This window comes from Geospiza fortis, unplaced genomic scaffold, assembly GCF_000277835.1.
Source record: "Geospiza fortis unplaced genomic scaffold, GeoFor_1.0 scaffold23, whole genome shotgun sequence".
In the NCBI taxonomy this organism is placed as follows: Eukaryota; Metazoa; Chordata; class Aves; order Passeriformes; family Thraupidae; genus Geospiza; species Geospiza fortis.
The window spans coordinates 2,802,978-2,808,817 of record NW_005054303.1 but is presented as its reverse complement, the minus strand read 5'-3'; the positions used below and the strand labels follow the sequence as shown (position 1 = coordinate 2,808,817).

The window sequence follows — 5,840 nt, the reverse complement described above, 5'->3', positions numbered from 1 at the left end:
TTTCCCTTTAACAGCTAGAACCCAACATCCTTGAGTGTTATTCCCACTTCCTATTGCAAATATAAATGAATGCTCTCTAAATAAGCATTATCTACTCTATTTCCTTTAGGCTATACCATATTTTGCCTTAGCAGAAAATTTAAGAGCTAAGTAAGAATTAAGAAAGTAAAACCAATTTAGTACAGTCAGAAAAATCAGACAACCATGGGATTGTGCTGTTTTTTATTGTGTTTTCAATGGAGAAATACATCATCTGTTTACAAAATAGCTCTTGAAAAATACAAGGAGTACAGATACTATAAAACAAAGCAAACTCCAGTCATGAGACACTACGTACATCATGCGAAAGCAACAGTCTGATCTCCAGGTTATGAAAACTAGAATTAAAAAGTCACTATACAGAAAGGTTCCAAGTTTCCAGCTTGGCAAAACTTGGGTGCAGTTACATGAAACGTTTAATAAAATGAAAGATTTTCCGATGTGTAAACAAAATGACAAGACTAAATTTGTGCCTGGCAATTTCGATCTAAACTCCATAGCTACACAAAATACACAGACAGCTTGTACACTTCAACTGTTAAGATATAACCTTCTTTGGGGGGTGGACGACAGCAGGCTGCACAGGGCAAGGAAAAGAGAAATATTGTATACTAGACATCGTAGACAAATGGCAAAAAAAAAAAAAAACCTTCAGTTACTGCACAGCCTAAGTAAAAGATAAGCTACACTCTGACTTTGGAGAATTAATTTAGAAGGATAAGGGGAAGAGTGTAAGTAATTTAACTTGTAACATGAAAGATGCATGTGTAATAGGATGGAGCACAATGGGAGAAGGGAGTTCATAAAACATGCTAATCAAAGTATGGGGAAGTATGATTTGACATCCCACATATTTCAGACTTAAGTAATAGTAACATGAAGTTTGTTATCTACATCTGGTATTACTGTTGGTATCCCTCATGTTCCTCAAATACTGTTCTTTGCCATGAGAGCTTCAGTTCTTTCAAAAGAAAAAGCTGTTACTTTTTTGATAGGACTACAAGAACAAAAAAATAGGAGTAAGAGAGCTTACTAGATGTCAAGTGCTTACTAGAAATATGATTTTTAAAAATTTGGTGTTGTTCAGTATGTAAAACTACTTGTGATGAACTATCTAAAAATAAAAAGGTTAAAATTCTTAGGGAAAAATCTTTTTGCCTTTATTTAAAATTTTTAGCTTTTTAATGCATACGGGACCTTTATGGAGTGTACAAAAATCATATTTAGTGATTCAAAGGCCATCAAGACAGGTGGTGTATTTCACAGGCACACAATATTTACCTAAACACTTTAGTCATGGGACAAATTCTGAATTTGTGCCTAGAGGCCCACAAGGTATTTCAACTAGGTAAGGGGCAGGGGGGAACCCAAATGAGTACATGGCTTGTTTTTATTTTGTATAAATAACTATTGTTCTATATGGTGCATACAAGCAGAAAAAATAATTCGAAAAAAAAAACCCCAACAGTAAATGCAAAATATTTTCCCAAGAAATAAAGGGATAAAAAAAGGGAATAAGGAGTTCAGTTAGCTCAAAAGAAAGTTTATTTACTGTTTGATTGCTGATTTGTATGCACCTTAAAACAATCCTATAAATAAAAGTAGACCACATCTTAATCATGTCCCACCAATACCAAAACTTCCCAATTACATCCTCAACTTACATCTTACGACCCCAAGATTTGACATTACATTTTAAAGACTTACTGCTGCTTGATGGCAGTTGAACTAACTATACTATACACTTTGTTTTCAATGTATAGTATATCATAGAATGTAATCCAATTTGCAAATTACTACTATTGAAGAGACTCTTCAATAAAATGAAATTTTATCAGCTAAAGATCTAAAATTAGTCATACTCCAATAAAAAAGTACATAAAAGTGCATTTAAGGGATTCTTATGCCAGTTTTATCTCAATTTTGAAACAATGCATCAAACAAATTCAATCAGAATGTCAAATATGGCTACAAATAGTGTTCATGTTTTTAAAGGCAGTAATCCTTCGAAATATTTAATGTAACTGTTGCTAACACATTAATTGTACTCCTGGCTTCACATACTAACCTGGACTTCCAATCAAGCGGCGACTTTAGTCCAGAAAGGGAAGTGCACAACATATACCTAAATCCATTTGCGATTATGTTCTAGTCTTGCACCCTCCGTTCTCCTTTTTTTCTAGCATTAGAAGACAACAGGTTGAGTTGGCAGATACTGTTTATGGACCCCTGAGGTGGTTTTTACCGGTTCAATCTCAATTTTATTGAATTCTTGATAACAGGAATAGGATTTGCGGGAAGAGCAGGGATATCTGAAAGGTCTGTACTGGGTGTTTTCTGAAAAGAAGAGAAGTTTGGTTGTATTTTAATTTTGTAAATATAAAAAGAAAAATATTGTCGTAATAGGCATTAACTTTCAAAACAAACATCTTTTGAAGACTTTTTAGGAATATATGAAGATAATTACAGATTATTAGGAGAGAAGCAGGTATTTCCTTTGCCTACAAAATCTTTAATTAGAAAAATTCCTACAAGAATTTTTGTGTGCTTTTCTCTTTTTTGACAACTGCAAGAAATAAGCAAGTGCTGCAGATAAAGCTGGGCCTATTAATAACCTGTATTATAGTAAAACATCCACATAATAATGATGCTTGATCAGTAACATCAACTATCTGATCTACATGTTTAGTATTTAAAAACATCTCTTAACAATTCAGTGTTAAGTCTCTGGCCTTACAGACTAGTGATAAAAAGCAGTTCCCAATCCAAAGTGTGTGTCTTCATACATTCCAGACTGTTGAAAAACTCTACAGTCAAATTTCCAATTTATCATATTGATTCAGATCTACATGAAAAAGAAGTTACAAACTCTAAAAAAGTACCGTGTGAATGTTTTAAGAATTTCACCTTGACAATAATCTCAACAATTTTTTCTCACTTATAAGACTTAAATGCCATTCAGAAAAATTGTATCTAAAACAAACTAAATGAAAAGACAGAAACACACCCAAGATTCAATGAGATTCATTAATTTCCCACTTGCTGTACATGCCTCTAAGGTTGGTGTTGGTTTGTTGGGTTTTTTTTAAGTATTTCCGCTTCTACTGTGGCATATTATTTGCCATCCCAATAACCCAGTTATTATGCAATACTTCACATCATTTATCATGAAATCTTTTCTTACATTATAAATGTTCAAAATTTATATAAGGTACCTGTGATACAGGGGGAAAACTGCATTAAAATGACTACTCTTAATTGCTGCTTTATTAAAAATAAATCAGTCAAGTTCACACTGACTGATGTGTTAGTGCACAAAGCAGCAGGGACCCAGGACAAAATAGCTCTGGGCTTCAAATCACCCCAGCCCCAAGTAACCCCCTGGATGGTGCTGATCTACAGTTTGACATGTTTCTATTTTCTGCAACACGGGCAGTGTCTTAAACAAAGCCAACAAGAACACTGAAAAATGACAGAGGAGGCTCACCATCCTTTGTAGTTTCCAGACTACTTTTGCTAAAGTAACAACCACACAATCTGTAAAAAAGCTACAAAGCTTTACATAATCCCCCACAACAACAGACAAAATAAAATTGGTGTACTTACTAAATGATCTAAAAATTCCCCAAAGCAGTTTAGGAAGTCCATGTAGCGTCTACAGTTTTTGCCAAACAGTTTTGCTATCTTTATTCAGTACTGCTCATACAGTTCAAGATGTCCAGTAAGAAATACAATTATTACTAATGCAACAATTTCTATTTTCAACCAACACATTCACTACATATGCTTCAATGATTCAAGTGTGCATTAAGTGCTTGATAGTGATACTTTAATCAGCAGAGCAGTAAAAGAAGTTTAAAAATGCTAGTAAGAAACAGAGGCGCTCTCTAAAAGTTGTTACAATACTAGAAACAGAAACTTAAGTGAATGGTACAGAATTCTTACTTTTTTCCAAAGGACTTTACACTGCTAACACCAGCTTGCTAAGGAGTGACAAACTTACAACTTGTCTCTCATACCAAGTATCAGAATCCGAAGTTACATTTCAGACATCCTCAACCTCTATCTGGATACCTTTGAGCAGCAGCTATTTAAAGCATTTGTTTCCATGTTAGAAAGGATTATTCTGTGATGTGCAAAGCACAAAGGAATAAACTGAGCCCCTTACTTTGAAGACACAATTCAGAAGAGCGAATCCAGCTTCAGTCAGTTTGTATGGCAAGCCATACATGTTTAGCTACAATGCACATTCAATAAGATCAATGACCATCTAAAACACAAAAACTGTGACAACAATAGCTTACCATAAAATGGATTTCTATTTAAAAATTATACATTTATTTTTAACATCGGGACTCTTTTCAGTTTCAATTCTTTCACCACAGATTAGCACATAAATACATTACATGGCAGCATTGCTTTTAAAAACAGTACCTGAGGAGCTTGAAGAGAAGTTGTCTGAAGAGTTTCTGTTTGAGAATTAACATTCACTTCTGTCTCAACTTGCTCCTGAAAAAAAAACCAAAAGCATCACCACAGTTACACCACTTCCAATGAGTGACTTATATACAACACCCAGCACTCCAGAATGATTTACATTGTGCATATTCAGCAAAAGAAAAATGAAAGCATTGATGCTTGCTGCATTGACACCCTTCCTTTTAGGAAGGAATCACCACACTGGAGAATGTTTCACTTATTAGGGATTTGACATCAACACAAGCTATATCACTTATCAGCTGTCACTTGTTTAACCAATTAACACCTTTTATGCAGAATCCTATAGAAAACATTACATGTCATTCAACTCACTAAGACAAAAAGTGTATTATCAAGGAGGATCACGTGAAACGCTACAGAATTTGTTTAAAAATTCAACAGCTTTTCCACAGCTTTTGCCATTCTGCCAGTAAAGTTTTCCTCCGGCCTTAATGGGTTGAATCAGCTTTCTGAATGAATAGGTGAGTGTCAGAGACTGATTTGCAGGTAAAACAGTGGGACTACAGGACTAAAGCAGGACAACGGCACATTTTCATTTTAATAAAAACAGTCTTCTAGTTTAAAGTGTACCATGAACACACCCTAAAAAATGAATGCATTTCAATGGATGAAAACCTGTGTTTATGTTAATTTAAGAAATTTAATTCCACCATTTCCTTCCATAAATATTAAGGACAAAGACTTAGAGGAGACTGCCAATAAAAACTAACAGGATTACCTATGTCTTTCATAATTACCTGTATCCAGTGGATCTATTTTTGAAGTGAGGATTAAGTGCTTACATGTATTTCTGCCCTCACCTATCTTAACTTCAGAGACATTGCAAGGTGACTGCCTAACAATATACAATTCCTTGCTTATGGCCGTTGAAGCTATAAACCAAAGAACTTACCAAAGAGCAACAAGCATAAGCGTAACTTCCAGAGTATTCTAGAGACAACAGAATGTGCCCCATAAAAACTGCAAAATCCCAACTGGAGAGCTGCTATCATAAGGCTAAAAAGAGTCTGTCACCCTTTCTGTTCACCACTAAGGTAGAAAAATTGTCTGCTAATTACAAGATACTGGAGAGGCACACTGAATCTCCTAAGTCGCCAAACAGTATGCTGTAACTTCACACAATTTCACTTGCACAGAAGATTTACTTACTATCACTTCAAATTTCTTTATCTAAAAAGTGAACAAGGTGGCTGGCTTTAGGATGCTCAGCCCGACATGCAAACAGTAATTTTCCCAAATAACATATACAAAATTATACAGTCTAAGCATATATACCTTAGTTTCCATTTTTTCATGTTCAT

At 34.6% G+C, this 5,840-nt stretch overlaps 1 long non-coding RNA gene across 1 annotated transcript; it reads right to left on the bottom strand.

Annotated features, from left to right (window-relative positions):
* Positions 1-205: 205 nt before the first annotated feature.
* Positions 206-5,839, bottom strand: LOC115949504. Its single transcript, XR_004082953.1, has 3 exons — positions 5,815-5,839; positions 4,474-4,548; positions 206-2,376 (listed from the first exon to the last, which is right to left on the bottom strand). It is a non-coding gene; the product is annotated as an uncharacterized LOC115949504 (long non-coding RNA).
* Position 5,840: the final 1 nt, after the last annotated feature.